Below are 17,386 nucleotides of genomic sequence, written 5' to 3'. Positions count from 1 at the left end.
ACACACCTGATCCTTTAGGAGGAGTGCAGCCCCATCTAGAAAAGGTGCATCTATCACGTTCCTCGAAGTGTGACCTCTTACCATGAGTACCTCCTTCTTGCTTAGATTAAGTTTCAATGTATTATCCCTCATCCAGACCATTATTGCCTGTAGGCAGGCATTAGCGGGGTTATGCCACTTCCTGATGATGATGCCAAGGAGAAAAAGATCTGGCTGTTGTCAGCATATTGATAACACCCTGCTCCTGATGATCTCACCTAGCGGTTTCATGTAGATCAGGACTGCTCAACTTTGGCCCTCCTGCAGATGCTGGCGTACAACTCCCATAATCCCTGGCTAATGGCTATTGTTGCTAGGGTTTATGGGAGTTGTATAAAAACAGCTGGGGGGCCAAAGTTGAGCAGGCCTGATGTAGATGTTACAAAGCATCAGAGATAGGATGGAGCCCTGAGGGACACCATGCAATAGCTCTTGTTTCAGAGAGCAGCTATCACCATCTGGAATCTACTGGAGAGATAGGAATGGAACCACTGCAAAGCAATACCACCTATAACCAAATCCCGCAGACAATACAGAAGGATACCATGGTTCTAGGTAAACAGTATCTTCGAAAACTGCCTGGAGTCGATCAGCCAACACCATCTCAATTACCTTGCCCACCCAAGGGAGGTTGGAGACTGGCCTTTAATTATCCATCATTGAAGGCACCAGGGCAGGCTTCTTAAGTAAAAAGGTCTCACAATTGCCTCCTTCAAACATGGCGGCATCCTGCCCTCTCTCAGTGAGGCATTTATGGTGTCAGCTAGGCCATCTCCAACAGCTTCCCTGCTAGACGTTATAAGCCATGGGTCGAAAGGAAAAGTGGTAGGCCGAAAATCTCCAAGGAGCTTGTCCACATCCTCAGGAGTCACAAATTGAAACTAATCCATTCTAACTGAACCAAAGGAGTTTCTGGACACCTCTACAATCGACCTTGCCATAACCGTGGTCTGTGGAGTGCAAGTCGGCTCGAATGTGAGAGATTTTATCCGCAAAAAAGTTATTAAAAGTATCACAGCGGGATGATCAAAAATCCAGATCTAAGTTCAGAGAGGAGGGAACCTAAGTCAATCCCCTCACAACTCTGAACAATTCCACTAGACGCGAACTTGCAAACGCAATACATGCAGAATAGAATTGCTTCTTTGCTGCATGTATTGCCGCAGAATAAGCCTTCAAATGGGTTTTATGTTGTGTCTTGTCGGATTCAAGTTGAGACATCTCCCACTTACTCTCTAGGCTTCTCCCTTGCCGCATCAGCTCCCGTAGCTGTTCGGTGTACCACTGGGCCAATCTTGAAGCGGAATGGAGAAGGCACTTAGGGCGATAGTGTCTACTGTCCTGGTAAGCTCTACCAGTGCATCAACAGAATCACCGGCAGAACCAGCTCTAAAACCCTCCAAGGCCTCTTGGAATCCCACCACTGCTGTAATAGCTGTTCCAGAAGTGCCCCCTACTCCGGCACCTGTACCAGAGCCCTGCCACTTAGAACTAGCTGGGGAATAAGAGAAAGCCTGGCACTGTGGGGGAAGATTCCAAAACCATAAATTGGCCCCAGCCCTCAGTCCCACCCCTGAAGGCTGCCACCAAAGCCCGACCCCCTTTGGCAGGGTGCTGCTCGTCCTAATAAGGGCCAGAAGTTCAAAAGCCCAACCAAAAGATGTGTGTGTGTGGGGGGGACCCCCTCAAATTTCACATGGCCACTGCAAGAAGTGATTGCTAAGGGCAGGGAAATTTGAGAATTAAGCTTGTACTGTGGGATAGGGACGCAGCCCTAATAGGGCCTAGTAATGCCTCTGGCCCAAACATGGGATATATAACAAGGATGTCCTGGTGGTGGTTGGCTCCAAACACTGGAAGAGATTGTTGGATTCCTTTAGAGAACATGAAAAGGTGTAATTATCAAAATGGGAGGAGGCTCTGGGTCTGATCGGGCCCTGTAGGGCTGGGCCCCAGATATTTTAAGTAGCTAACGATGTCTCTGGGTCCATATTGTGAGGTGTCCCTAAGCTGCGCATGGGAAGGGGAGTATAGCTGTGGCACATGCAGAAGGGAGCTGAGTACCTGCAGAAGCCTCACTCCTTGGACACTGGAGCTTTCTATTAATACTAGCAGCACGTTCTCAAATGTAAGCTCTACAGCCATGAAATCTCAGAATTGGCATTATTTAAAATCAAAGTGGAGAGCCTCAATTGCCTAAAACCATTGCTGGTCTGCCAAATTGCACACTGCGTCCCCTTGCATGCAGATGTGTAGCAAGCCTGGGATGCCCTAGGGTGGGTTCCTAACCTGTGGCACTCCAGATGTTGAACTAAAATTCACATCACACAGTTTTAGCTGTGGATGATGGGAGTTGTGGTTCAGCAACATCTGGACTACCACGGGTTGAGAACTCCTGTGCTAAGAGATATTGCTTCCTTAAGTGTCTGTGCTGCTCCACTTGAGAGTTATGCCCCTGGGTTTCTTGCTGTGTTGCAGAAGATGCTGGGATGGCGCTCCTGCATGATCATGAGCTGTGCCCAGCATTCTTGGTGACATTGCAAGAGATTCTAGGATGCAGCTCTAGAGTTGTACAAAACTTCGTTGGCATCCCTGTGGCTGTGGGTATCTCAGACAGTCTCTGCATAAGAACAGCCCTGCTGGATCAGGCACAAGGCCCATCTAGTCCACCAGCCTGTTCCACACAGTGGCCCACCAGATGCCTCTGGGGAGCCCACAGGCAAGAGGTAAGGGCATGTCCTCTCTCCTGCTGTTGCTCCACCGCAACTAGTATTGAGAGGCATCTTGCCTCTGAGGCTGGAGGTGACCTGGGTAAGTGACCTGCCATCCTTTCAAGCTATTAGCTGTGCCTAGCAGTAATCTGCATAGCTTTAGTTTTGGGGATCACGGACCAGATACACAAGGGGGAGCTTTAGCTTGTTCTGGTGGAGGTAGGGAGAAAAAGATGACAGGAGCTGTGGTACAAGTTGTGCCATTTGTGTGACTAGTGTTTTTGGAAGAACATGATACCTGCTTTGCCCAAGGATGCTTCTTGGATTTCTGACTGTGCACTAGACAGAAATATGGGTTTTGGATCCTTAGGCCTGCCTTAAAAGTGAAAGGGAAGGAAGCTCAGAGTAGTGACCAAGGTTTGCCTGTTTTTATTCCAGAATGGGGGCTGAATAGAGCCCTATTCATACATTATGTTGTATGGATGTACAGATGTCTGTACACTTGTTTACGTTTTTGTGTGAATGACTGTACCTGCATTCATTTAAAAAGTGAACCTGGATACAGGCCCCTTAAATGCATGGTACAGATAGGAAGTATACTGCTGTACCTGTGTTCAGCAAAACATATGAATAATTGTACCTGTGCACACTGTACACTTGTGTGAGTATTCAGCATGATGTCTGAATAGGGCTTAGTAGGAGACTCCTGTTTCCCTTGTTCGCTCTGAGCTTCTATATATCTGACTCCTAATCCTGATATGAAATTCCAGACCATCAGGGGCGGAGCCACCATTGGGCGAATGGGTTCAAAGAACTCGGGCCGACACCAATCGGGGCTGCGAGTGTGGGCCCCAGACGCCCCCCGCATCTGATGTCAGACGTGGGGGGCGTTATTTCGGTCCCAAATGGGCTGTGCAGCCCCATTTGGAGCCGAAATCACCCACGCTGTATTGGCAGCACAGCCAGAGTGACTCTCTCTGCCTTAAAGGCAGGGATAGCCGCTCCTGGTCTCGCTGCCAACGCGGCAGGCCGATCAATCTCCCTCCCAATTGGGGCCGCGTAGCCCTGTTTAGGAGAGCGATCGGCCTGCGCTACATTGGCAGCGTGGCCGGAATGGCTACCTGCCTTTAAGGCAGGTAGAGTCACTCTGGCCCACCCTGCCCAATGCAGTGTGGGGCGATCTCCCCTCCAAATGGGGCCGTGTGGCCCCATTTGGGAGGGAGACTACATCCCCCGCTTCTGAAGTCAGGTGTGAGGGCGTGGCTAGATGTCAGATGTGGGGGCGGGGTCAGGGGGCTGCGGCGGCTGCACGTGGGCCACCCTAGGCTCCCTAGGCTACTGAAGACCATTTTAGGAAGAAGACAGACCTATATTCCAAGGATGAAGACAGAACTCGAGCTGGGATTGGGAGTTCTCAAAAGAGAGCTTTCAGCTTAAATTAGGGTCACGTTTGAGGAACAAAAGGGGACAGAAATTTCCGACCCAATTTCAGGTTCTTCGCTGCTGTGTTCTGAGGTAGTAGCAGCTGCAGCAGCCGTGCTAGCCCTGATGGCTGCCTCTCTGCTTCCCTACAATTCCGCCATGGAATGGATTCCCACTGGCAGCCGCCATTTTCCCCCAGAGCCCGCCTCGGAATGCTACTCCTTGAAGATTTAGGGTTGCTCCTCAAGGGGATTGTGGGAAAATAAATTGGCAGCTGCCAGCAACTGATTCCAGCACTGCTGCTGCCACCAGGAGAAGTTTCCCCCTCGACATTTGCAAGCCTCTGAAAAATATCTGAAATCGTCTCCTGGTGGGGTGGGTGGGGTTTTGGCCCAGCCCTAAGAACATGAAAACAGCCTTGCTGGGTCAGGTCCAAGGCCCATCTCGTCCAGCATCCTGTTACGCACAGTGGTCCACCTGTTGCCTCTGAGAAACTCACAGGCAAGAGGTAGATGCATGCCCGCTCTCCTGCTGTTGCGCCCCTGCAGCTGTTATCCTGCCTCTGAGGCTGGAGGTGGCCTCTCTAGCCACCAGACTAGTACCCCTTGGTAGACCTGTTCTCCATGAATTTGTCCAAGCCCCTTTTTAAAGCCATCCAAGGCCATCACCACATTAATTATGCACTGTATGAAAAAGTACTACCTTTTTTTTTGGTCCTAAATTTCCTGGCCTTCAGTTTCATGAGATGACGCCTGGTTCTAGCGTTGTGAGAGAGGGAGAAAATTTTCTCTTTGTCCACTCTCTCTACTCCATGCATAATTTTATACACCTCTTTCATGTCTCCCCATAGTTGCCTCTTTTCCATACTAAAAAGCCCCAGATGCTGCAGCCTTGCCTCATAAGGAAGGTGCCCCAGGCCCTTGATCAGACCCTAGGACCCACTAGGCAGAATTAACACTGGGATTGGTTTGAATGTGCATTTGTTGGATTCTGATGCATTTGTTTGCAGGTCGCTGGCGTGTGTTCAAACCACTTGTATCACACTTACAATGTTACATTTGTTTTCACTTTAAGTGTGGAGGAAATGGTTTGAACTGCCCTGGAAACATGCCCTGAAGCGCAGCAAACATGCATCCAAATAACTTTCATCACCCTCTGAAATGTCTGTCTTCACCCTTAGAAGCTGATGATATTCCAGCTGATGATACGTCTTCCTTCCATGCATTTAACTTGCCCCCTCTGCGCGCACTAATGCACTTTGTCCATCAATCCAGTTTGCATTCCAGTGAGCTCAGAATAGCATACATGCCATTAGTGCCCATAGTGAGGACTCACTACAGTGGCAGGGAGTTCCACTGGTTACTGTTGCATTATGTGAAGAACAGGCATCCCTTGTGCTGCTGCTTTGTTAGCGTTATCAGTTCCTGCTAACGTCTTGTCTTCATGTGTGAAGTTAAAGACTGCTTCTCCGATTCACTCTTCAAATCCCATCTCTTATCTGCTGTGGTTTCTTAAGCCTTGTGGATTTGACAGTGAGGCTTGATTAAAGCAGGTCAAAAACAGGAGGGGGAGCTCTCACTGCACTTGCTAACAAAGTGGCTGGAAAGAGGAGGGAGAAAAGATTCACAGAGGGTACATCTGTCAGTGGCTAGAAATCACAGTAACTAGATAGAACCTTCTGGACAGTGGCAGTATATCCCGGACTACCAAATGCTGTGGACTGATAAAGGGGATAGCCATCATATTTATGTCCATGAACTTGCCAGTGCTGAAATAGAAACAGAACACTGTCACTACATCTTGTGGCAGAGAATTCCACTAGTTCAGTGATTCTCAAACTTGGGTCCTCAGGTGTTATTGGACTTCAACTCCCATAATCCCCAACCAAAGGTCACTGAGGCTGGGGATTATGGGAGTTGAAGTCCAATAACACCTGCGGACCCAAGTTTGAGAATCCCTGCACTAGTTGATTGTGTGAAAAAGTACTTCTGTTTGTTGGTCCTAGATTTCCCGGCAATCAATTTCATGGGATGACCCTCTGGTTCTAGTGTTATGTGAGAGGGAGAAGAATTTCTCTCTATCCACTTTCTCCACACCATGCATGATTGTATAGACCTCGCTCATGTCTCCCTACCTTTTTTCTAAACTAAACAGCCCCAGGTGTTGTAGCCTTGCCTCATAAGAAAGGTGCTCTAGGCCCCTGATCATCTTGGTTGCCCTCTTCTGCACCTTTTCCAGTTCTACAATGGTAGGGGGTATTGTTGGTTAACCTAGAGAATGCACAGGAAGTTTCCTTTTAGTATTCAAGGGGCGGTAGTCTTGCTAACCTGCACTGTTATCAGTGGGTTCTCTTGCATTCGGTTTCATATCTACATTCTCCTGATCCAAGAATGGGATGATGTTTGATGCGATAGCAGTGCAACCCAGTTGTCATGCTGTTGTGACAACTAAAGAAGTCTCATCCTCGTGATCTCTGAAAGCTCTGAAAAGAAAACAAAAAATCAACAACAGGAAGCTACAAGCATTCAGTAGATCAAACTGTCTTTTCTCTTATTGACTGTTTTGGTACAGGGTAAAAAACAAAACAAAAAACCAAACAAACCTTTTAAATCTCCAGGCTTCTCTTCTGCATGATGATTTTGATGCCAAGCTGTAAGAGAGAGGAGGGATTACACAGGAAATATTAGAATAGAAAAGGAAATACTTCAGCTCTGTAACAAATGGCTCTCTTGGCATGCTGAGAGAGGGAGGATGTGGAAAGTGGGGAGGGGAGGTGGCAGGTGTGCCTAGTGGACAGGGTGTGTCCCCAAATGTATTTTAAGATCAGCACAGTAAGTGGTGCTAATTTTACAATAATCTGACGCAAAAAGGAATATGATTGTCCCTCCCTCAGGGAATCTAAGAAAACAGCCAACATACACATAAGAACAGCCCTGCTGAATCGGGCCCAAGGCCCATCTAGTCCAACATCCTGTTTCACACAGTGGCCCATGAGATGCTAGTGGAAGCCTACAGGCAGGAGTTGAGGGCATGCCTTCTCTCCTGCTGTTACTCCCCTGCACCTTGGACTCAGAGGCATCCTGCCTTGGAGGCTGGAGGTGGCCCATAGCCCTCCGACTAGTAGCCATTGATAGACCTCTCCTCCATGAAGTTATCCAAACCCCTCTTCAAGCCATCCAGGTTGTTGGCTGTCGCCACATCTTGTGGCAGAGAATTCCACAAGCTGATTATGCGTTGTGTGAAAAAGTACTTCCATTTGTTGGTCCTAGATTTCCTGGCAATCCATTTCATGGCATGACCCCTGGTTGTTGTGTTATATGAGAGGGAGAAGAATTTCTCTCTATCCACTTTCTCCACACCATGCATGAGGTGTTGTAGCCTTGCTTCATAAGAAAGGTGCTCTAGGCCCCTGATCATCTTGGTTGCCCTCTTCAGCACCTTTTCCAGTCCTCCAATGTCCTTTTAAAGATGTGGTGACCACAATTATACGCAGTACTCCAGGTGGGGCTGCACCATAGTTTTGTATAAGGGCATTAAAATATTAGCAGTCTTATTTTCATTCCCCTTCTTAATGATCCCTAGCATGGAATTGGCCTTTCTCACAGCTGCTGCACATTGAGTCGACACTATCAACGAGTTGCCCACCACGACCCCAAGATCCCTCTCCTGGTCCGTCACCGACAGCTCAGATCCCATTAGCGTATACTTGAAGCTGGGGTTTTTCATCCCAGTGTGCATCACTTTATGCTTCTTAAGAAGCTGGATCAGCTTTCCCATGAAATGCAGCTTAGGACAGAAACTTGGAGGTGGTGTTTGTGGACAATACTTGCCGATTGCACAGTTGGTCTTGCTTTTTTTGATGCCCTGCCACTATATTTGGCCAAGCCATTTTGTAGGTTTTTTGTAGCAGTACTAAGAAGTTTATTTTTTATTTAGTTTTACATTTATATCCCACTCCTCCTCTAAGGAGCCCAGAGTGGTGTACATGGTTATGTTTATCCTCACAACAACCCTGTGAGGTAGGTTAAATTGAACGGTAAGGGACCAGCCTGGAGTCACCCGATGAGTTTCATGGCTGAATGGGAATTTGAACTGGGGTCTCCCTGGTCCTAGTCCAACACTCTAACCACTACACCACACTTGCTATAAGTGTAGTATTAGGCAGAAGCTGCAGTCCTGTGCGCTCTTACTTGGGAGTAAGCTCTTTTGAACTCATTGGGTCTTACTCTTCAGTAAATGTGCTTAGGACTGTGTTATCACGAAACGCTGAGCTGTGAGTTAGGACATGGCTTCTCAGCCTTTGGTCCCCAGAAGTTGTTGAACTACGATTTCCATCATTCCCTGTCACAATGGCCAAAGCCTGGCCTCAGCTCCCACTTCTAGCTGCAACATGGGGATAATAATACTGACCTACCTTACAGGTTTGTTGTAAAAATTACTGAAGTAATCAGTGTGAAGTGCTTCAAACATCCTAAGCCACCATATAAAATGCTAAATGTTATTGGTGTAATTGAACAATGTTCTGTGCAATGTTGCATACAATGTTTGCACAGTTTCTGATAGAAAACAGCAAACAATATCCAAAAATTAAATAAAAATAGCTTTTGAAAATATTCCCCATCCCATCTCTTTGCCTCATCTACCAATATTACCGTGTGATTTTTCTTCAGCTCTGGAATGTCCTCACAGAACGGTTAAGCACCAGAAATGTGCCAGTCCCCATGGACACAGTCCAGTAGGCACCTGTGATATACTGAAATGTACACATGCCTCCTGAGGATGGCTTTCTCTCTGCCCCTTCAGATCACTTCTCAAAGCTCACCTCTCTTGTGAAGTCTTTGGCTTAATACCTTTGTCCCCACCCCAGTGGAAACAAAGCTTAAGTATTTGTAGTGGATTTGTGCATATTTTTGCTGCCTTATCCCGGCTTCTGTTGTCTTCTTTCTGCCAGATTTCTGCTTGTAAGCTCCTTGGGGCACAAACTTGTTGGTTATGTCACTCAGTAAAACACTGCATGAATAATAAATAATTACTATTGGGAGTATCTCCAAATTAAATTGTACTTTTTTAGATCATCGTGCCTGTGAAACATTTTTTGTTTCTGTGAAGCTAATCTTGTCGTTCACAATCCCCACTGGTTAATATGGGGTGGGGTACAGTCTTTCCGTGACATCAAAACCAGCCATTTAGGCATTAAGCGGTTCTCCATATCCACCCTTTTTCATGACTCACGAAAGACTAAAATGAAAAGATAACTGGTGTTGCTATTACTCTGGAAAGTTTAAACTAGTCTTCCAGAAGTGCAGTCAGCAATGGTACAAGAGGCACATGTGTATATCAGCATGATTGTTCCAGGTGTCTATTGGGCAGTGTCCATTCAGAGCAAAACACTCCCTCACCTCAGTGTGTGGAGCAGTTCTAGAACTGTTTTTTGGTGTTTTTTTTTTTTAGTTTTCCTAAATTACTAATTTGTCTTAACATACTTTCTTAGCCCGCAGCTTTGAAAGAGAAGTGTGGGGAAAGACCCAGAAGGCTACCTCTTTCCCCACAACAACATCCCACTGTTTCAAGAACATTTTTTTAACTTTCTGAATTCTTTGTTTTTGTGTTGACACTGTGTGGTGACCTTTCTGAGACTATCGTAAACATCTCCTGCCTGTTTAAAAATAAAATAAAATTGAGTGGGCAGCAGAACAGGCTATTTCCCCTGCAGCGGGGTTCCTTTTCTCCTTCATTACTCTTTGCAGTTCTCAAGCTACTGAAGCAGGATCAGGGCTATTGGCATGGCAGTGGCAAGAGAAATATCGTTCCCATTGCTTCACAAAAATAATAGTCTGCACACAACTTTAGGTGGGGCTGTGGGCATTCTGTGATTCTTCTGTTGATTCATGCAAGAACAGCATTTGATTATTTGCAGAACTGACCTTCTGAGGCTCTCAGTTTTTCTTTTTTTGAATAAATGGCTGACCAGCACAGCAAGGATGCACCGGTACAGCCTAACAGAACTTGCCAATTAATTGCACCAGCCCAGTGTGGAAGTGGCAGTTTTTACCAGGAACTCCTCTATGCCAACTGAAAAAAATGGTATGTCCCTGAGGGCTGCGCAGCCCTTGAGGATGTATTTATGGGTGGCACAGATCTTATTTTTAGTGTATCATAGTATGTAAGCCCTGCTCTTAGGGCTTGGACCAGGGGTTCCCAGCCTTGAGTTCCCAGATGCTGCCAGACTACAACCCATCATCTCCATTCACAGTGGGTTTCCCCTATTTATTTGATTCTTTATTTGTTTGATTCTTTAACTGGCCTATCTGCAAGTACTCAGGGTGGATAACAATTACAATGATGCAATGGATAGCCAGCCACATAAAGAATTGTTCGTCACAAAACAACTGCTTGTCCACATATTGCTTTATTCTTGGAAGATACCTTACAGAGAGCTAGTGCAGTAGTGCAGGCATTCTCAAATTGGAGTCCTCAGATGTTGTTGGACTACAACTCCCATCATCCACAGTCACAATGGCATTTGCAGCTACAGATGATGGGAGTTGTAGTCCAGCAACATCTGCAGACCTAATTTTGAGAACACCCTTGGTGTTGTGGATGAAGTGATGGAGATTTAATGCAAGCTTGGGGCCTGTGTTCAAACTCTTGCCTAGTCAGGAAGCTTGAGATAGGTCTTGGGTAACTTAACTAAGCTCATAGGATTGTTGTGAGGATAAAAGTGGGGGTGTGGGCTGGATCTATACACCACATGCTCCTTGGTGGACTTCAGATCTAGTCAGTACATTCTATTTATTTATTTATTTATTTATTAATTAATAGATAAATAAATAAATAAATATAATAAAATTGTGAGCATTGTCTTTTGCATTTCCTTTAAAAAGAAAAGAAAAATTTCACAGGAAGCCTGTGTGTGCATCAGCAAACACGGCCACAATTTCTTACCTCCTTTGCTAGCCAAGGGTCAGCTGCAGAGAACATTAGCATGCGTGGTCAAGCTGGAAACCATCAGGTGGCCTAAGAAAGCTTGTGCCGTAGATGTCTCGCATGCAGGGGTTGCTCTTAGAATTCATCGCCCAGAGGCAGGAGGAATATAAAGTGTACACATGTGCATAACACACATGAGGAGGAGAGAAGGAAATTTAACTAACGTTCCACTCATGAACCCGTTTCCTTTATGGCTAGGATCTTTCCCTCCTCAAGAGTTGGCACAGCAGCAAGGGGAAATCTGCTCTGCATTTCCATGCTGGCTGGCTGCTGCTTGCCTTGCCCAGGGGCTCCTGATAAAAGAGACTGCAGAGCAGAATGTGGTTGCATGGGGGCATTCTGGATGCAAGCCACTTTCTCAGGCAGGGGCGTAGCTAGGGGAGAGGGGGCCCCTGTTCATCCCTCTCTCTGGTGGCCCCCCAGAGTGAGGGAGATAACGAAAAAAAGGAGGGATGGAGCTGGAGGGCCCTCAGAAGCTGGGGGCCCGTGTTCTTTGAACCCTTTTGCTCAATTATAGCTACGCCCCTGGGCTCAGGGACCCCTTTAGCAATGATCTGTTCGCAAGAGGAAAAGAGCGCCGGTAGCCTGTCCCTCACTGCTCAGGAGCAAGCAATTTAGTAGCTGCTTCTGTGTGTGTTGACTACCAGTGGATTAGTGCCAATGTCATTTCAGGTTTCTAATCATACTGCTGGCAATGAATGATGGGTGGATAAATCTTCACACATGTTCCGCACTCTCCACGATGAGGAAGGATGCTTCAGCTGGAGCGCCTGCTACGATTAATTCATTGGCCTTCGGAAGATTCCTTGCTCCAGTGAACAGAGAAGAGCCATAATGAGCCATCCTGATCAGGGGAGGAGGATGTGGACGGAGTGCTGATTTTTTAAAAACCGAATATTCAAGCAGAAGTCCAGTTCTCCAACTAACAAAGAGGGCCTCCCTAAGATCTCCCCCCACCACCTTCAAGAGCATTTCTTGCTTCCCCCCTTTAGATTTCCTCTGCCTTGAGCTACGTGACAGGCAGGTAGCCTACAACAAGCACAATCCTTTTTCTGTATCTCCCTGCCAGAAAAAGCAGCAATGGTAATTAATTTGCATCACATGTGTTTGAGTTGACTGTATGTCCTTAGCCATCGGAGACTCCGACCTGGAGAGCCTTGGAACATTTCCCCGCTTCCACATTACTATCAGTTATTCCTTAAACCAGTGTTCCCCAAATGTTTTATCTGCTGGCAGGGTGGATTTGATTTAAATCAAATCAGTTTAAACTATGATTTAAACCACGATTTAAATCACTAGTCAGTAAGACTAGATTTAAATCATGGGTTTTTGTTTTTTTACATAAAGACTCATTCTTGCTGGTATAATCCTAATATTTACAACCAGATGAAGGTTTCATTTTTGGTCCTCTTCTAGATAGAAAAATTGCCCGAAATAATCTTACAGAAACCTCTGGAAGAGCATAACATTGTGAATGGATTAATGGAATTCATTTACCAAAAAAATTTAAACATTGCATATATACGGTCTCATGCTACATAATTAAAAACTAATCCTTATTTCATGATGAATAACCTTTGGACTATAATTTATCTTAAATAGAAAACTATCTTTAAATAGATTTTTTCCTCAAAAAGCATTTTATTTAAAAAATCTAATTTAAATGTAAAAATCTGATTTAAATTTTTAAAAATCTGATTTTTTAAAAAACATCTTTGTTTTTTATCTGCCCTGTCTGGTGGCATGCTATTTTTTTAAAGTGGCACAGTGCCACTCTCTCCACCTGGTTTTGTTTTGCTGTTAGAAAGTTTGCAAAATAATTTCAAAAATTGTTTTGCAGTGTTTTCTTCCATATTTATTTCAAGCTGGCTTTGGGAGCTAACTAGCTCCTTTAACAGTGGGAGGGACATGACTGTGCATTATGGAGAGAGTTGGCTCCACACACACCCCACCTTTGGAGCAGCTGACTTGGAAAGAGTCAGTGTGGCACACTGGCCAGTGTCTCATGTGCACACCAGTTGGGAAACACTGTCTTAAACCAGGGCTTCTCAACCACGGGTCTCCAGCAGTTGTTGGACTGCAACTCCCATCATCCCTTTGGCCACTGTGACGGGCTGATGGGGGTTGTAGTCCAAGAACAACAACAGATCACCCAAGGTTGAGAACTATATTTGTAGATAACCATCAGCCGGGTCCTGCTGCCGTCTTAAAACGCTTGCACTCAGCCCAGCCTGTGATAGGCTGAGAGTCTTCTGTTATCGTTGTGGGGCTAGTCTCAGTCTTGGGTGATGTGACTTGCTGTCAGCTAGTTACGATTACCCGGCCTGACGAGTTTTATGATGCTTTTCGACACGTGACTCCCATTCCCCCTCTCAGTCTGCCTCACAGCTTTGCTATAGATTGGTCTCCTGTTCTCTGCTTAGGGTGGAAAAGTCTGTTTGTATTATTATTATTATTATTATTATTATTATTATTATTATTATTATTAAATTAATAATTAATTCAATTTCTATACCACCCTTCCAAAAATGGCTCAGGGCAGTTTACACAGAGAAACAATAAATAAATAAAATGGATCCCCTTGACACTGATGCCAAGGATAAAGCTATTGCCCTGATCTCATAGCCAGCCTGGGGTGCACAGCCCAGTGAGTTTTGGCTCCTGGGTCAGCCTCTTTTGCCGGGGGGGGGGGGTGTTGGCTCTAGCACCAGAACACAAGAGATGGGAGGGGAGGATTCTGGGAATCTCCGTCAGCACCACACATGCCCATTTTGCCGGCTCTGTTTTCTCCTTCAGTTTTTCTGCACGGCAGGTGCACACGGGGTTAATTCTGTCCACCAGCCGGAGAGCCTCTTCTCACCCTCCTCCAGCTGCCGCTGACACCTCTGTGACTTTGGCCCTCTTCCTTATTATCCCTCATCTCTGCCTCCTGGTTGCCTGGCAACACCCATCACTGTTGACAGGACTCCGTTCTTACATGTTACTTTTACACCATCCCATCTTGTATTGTAAAAAAATATAGAGAGAGAGAGATTTTTTTTTTTTTTTAATCTCATTACTAAGAGACTCGGGTCGCTCCTAGTGAGGTTAAAGGGCATTTGGCCTTATATCTTGCCCATGGACTTGGCAAATGGAGGGAGGCGGCTGTGCCTGTGGTAAACTTCTGTTGCAGAAGTAAATATCCATTTACTCGTTCTAATATCTGGCTTGCTTCATCCCAGAGGCTTGTGCAGGTCAAAATAAGTTAAATGTTTATGGATATAGATAGACAATACAGCGTTGATTAGATAATTTGAGAGCCCAGTTACATCCCCTGTATGGATCCTATAGACCCCGACACCTTTCCAGTGTGTGAGAGGAGGAGGGAGGGATTGCTGATCTTGCATTAGCGAGCATGAATCACTCTCTCTGCTAAGCAGAGTCTGCCCTGGTTTGCATTTTGATAGGTGACTACATGCATGCACTGTCTGCTGTAAGATATTCCCCTTAGGGCAGAGGTGGGTGACCCTGGCTCTCCAACTGTTGCTGAACTACAACTGCTATCATCTCCAGCCACAATGTATTGGGGATGAGGGGAGTTGTGATTCAACAGTAACTGGAGTTGCATGTGAGTAGGAGACTACATGTGTGAGCACTGTAAGATATTCCCCTCAGGGGATGGAGCTGCTCTGGGAAAAGCAAAAGTTTCCAAGTTCCCTCCCTGGAAGCTTCTCCAAGATAGGACCGAGAGAGACTCCTGTCAGTTTGTGTAGACAATACTGGGATAGATGGACCAATGGTCTGACTCAGTATATGGCAGCTTTCTATGTTCTGGGAGAGCCAGCATTGCCTACTCTGCCTTAGGGTTTTGTTTTGTTTTTTTAACTATTAAAACAACTCTTATATGTGCAGACGCTAGAACTCCATTACCCCTGCCTTGGGGGATGGGGCCATAGCTTAATGATAGAGCATCACTTCCTGCATGCAGAAGGTCCCAAGTTCACTCCCTAGCATTCTCAAGTTGGCCTGGGAGAAACTCCTGCTAGGAAAGATTTTTGCCTGGAACCTTGGAGATGCTGCTGCCAGTCAGAGAAGACACTACGGAGCTAGATGGACCAGTGGTCTGACTCGGTATTGTTGAGGGGTGTGAGGAGAAACATTAAAGAGCAATCCTTTAGAGCTAGCTTAACCCGTGCAGAGCATCTGCGCTCTAGTATTGTTCCTCTCACCCCCTGTCATAGCCCACTCACCTCGGAGATCTCTCCATCCTCACCTGAGCCGCACTCCTGCTCCTCCTCCTCCATCTGGTTGCTTCCATCCCCTTCACCCTTTTTGGTCACTCCTCCATTCCTTTACTCCATCTCCCTCACCACTCTTGGTTGCGGCTGCAGCATTGCTGGCACCTATTGGCCAAGCTGCATCCCCCTATCCCCAGAGACCTCCCCACCCTCATCTGAGTCCTGCTCCTGCCTCTCCCTAGAGGAGCAGCAGCAGCAGCAGCGGTTGACTGGGCCCGTCTTCATTGCTGCCACTGCCATGGCTGCTCGCTCCCCTCAGGCTGCTAACAGGCCTTGCCTGCCTGCCTGCCTGTCTCCCTCCACCAATGGCTTTGGTAGCTCCAAACAGCAGCAGTGGTTGACTGGGCCCTTCCTTGCTGCCGCTGCTGCCATAGTCACTTGTTCCCCTCAGGCCGCTGACAGGCTCAGGCCCATCTCTCACCCTTCCTTCTTTCTCTCTTTCCCTCCCTTCCTTTTCTCTCTTTCTCTCTCCTCCACTCACTCTTCCCCTCTGCCTTTCTTCTCCTCCCTTCTCTCTCTCTCTCTCTCTCTCTCTCTCTCTCTCTCTCTCTCTCCCTTCCTGAGTTAACAGATTTTGTTCATCTTATTTCCTCATCTAATTCACACAACGGCAGCCTCCTTCTCCTGAAGGGGCTTTTTCCTCCCTCATGACCACTCTCCTGGCAGACCCCTGCCCACTGTGCTTCTATCTATCTATCTATCTATCTATCTATCTATCTATCTATCTATCTATCTATCTTTATACTTAATTCTCTTAGCCAGCCACCAGCCATGCTGTAGGGATGTGGCAAGGCTATGCGTGCCGGCGAGGGAGGCACCTGATTGGCTGGGCTATGGTTGGCTGCTGTTCGCTGGACTCATGGCAGCGACAGGCCCAGCCAAGTTGAGGAGGTGGCGGTGGCGGGCCCGGCCGCGGCAGGGAGACGGCGGCGCCGGGCCCGGCTGCGGTGGTGGGGAGATGGCGGCGGCACTGGGCCTGGCCGTGGCGAGGAGGCGGCGCCGGGCCCGGCCGTGGCAGGGAAGTGGAGGGCCCAGCCATGGCGGGGAGGTGGTGGCAGTGCGCCCGGCCATGGTGGGGAGGCAGCACCGCAACAGTGAGGAAGCAGCAGTGGGACCGGCTGCCAGGGTGAGGAGGCGGTGGCAGAAGGGGAGGGGATGAGCTGGCTTGAAAGCCGGCCAGAAACTGGGGGCGGGGAGCAGGCCGGGTGGGCGTCAGAGACGCTCAGGGGAAGAGGGCACAGACGTTCTGCGCTGGGTCTGCTAGTATACATATATATATTTTTCTCTCCTCTACAATCAAGAACATCTTCCGACCAGTAACAGTTGCATTCCAACTGACCTTAACCATCACAGGCTCCTCCTTCCTATCTGCATATTGAATCACAACTGCCTGATCACCATGGTGCCACAGGCTCCTCCTCCCTATCTGCTTATGGAACCTCCAGTGCCCAATCACCATGGTGCTTATGCTCGCGAACTCTTGTGAGAGCTGCCACACATGAGATTAGCCACGGGTGCTCCTTAGAGAATTATATATATAGATTCTCACTTCTAACAGATACAAGGCAGCTTCCTAAGTACCCCCTGCCTAGTGGCACTTAACAGTTCAGTCCTGACTGCCATGTATCCTTCTGGTACTGCTCATATGTGCACAATGTACTAAAATGTCTGTGAGAGTGCAGTCATGTTTGTTTATTCCAAGGGCATTAGACATGCATGGGCCAGAGGGCCTCACTCCCCACTCAGCGCATGCCCAGGGATCATAGTGCCTATTTTCCCCTGACAAATCCTCAGTTTTTATGACCGTGTAGCAGCAGGACCCAGCTGATTCATATTTAAAAATATAGTTTTCCATCCAGTCCCCGTGTAACACCCTTTTATATCTTGCCTCCCCAAATCTCTTCACCATCATCACACCTTCTCTAATTATCAGCTTCCCTCGTCACCATC

General features: G+C 47.1%; 1 protein-coding gene and 1 long non-coding RNA gene across 8 annotated transcripts in view; one reads left to right on the top strand and one right to left on the bottom strand.

Annotated features, from left to right (window-relative positions):
- Nucleotides 1-17,386, top strand: part of ZBTB7C (zinc finger and BTB domain containing 7C) — a 352,767-nt gene that overhangs the window by 11,823 nt on the left and 323,558 nt on the right. The gene's annotated exons all lie outside the window — the stretch shown is intronic.
- LOC128347976 (uncharacterized) lies at nt 5,657-15,500 on the bottom strand. The gene is made up of 4 exons (XR_008317860.1): nt 15,389-15,500; nt 6,775-6,822; nt 6,500-6,654; nt 5,657-5,771 (listed from the first exon to the last, which is right to left on the bottom strand). It is a non-coding gene; the product is annotated as an uncharacterized LOC128347976 (long non-coding RNA).

The sequence above is a fragment of the Hemicordylus capensis genome, chromosome 2, assembly GCF_027244095.1.
Source record: "Hemicordylus capensis ecotype Gifberg chromosome 2, rHemCap1.1.pri, whole genome shotgun sequence".
Taxonomy (NCBI): Eukaryota; Metazoa; Chordata; class Lepidosauria; order Squamata; family Cordylidae; genus Hemicordylus; species Hemicordylus capensis.
This window is presented reverse-complemented; position numbering and strand designations above follow the sequence as displayed.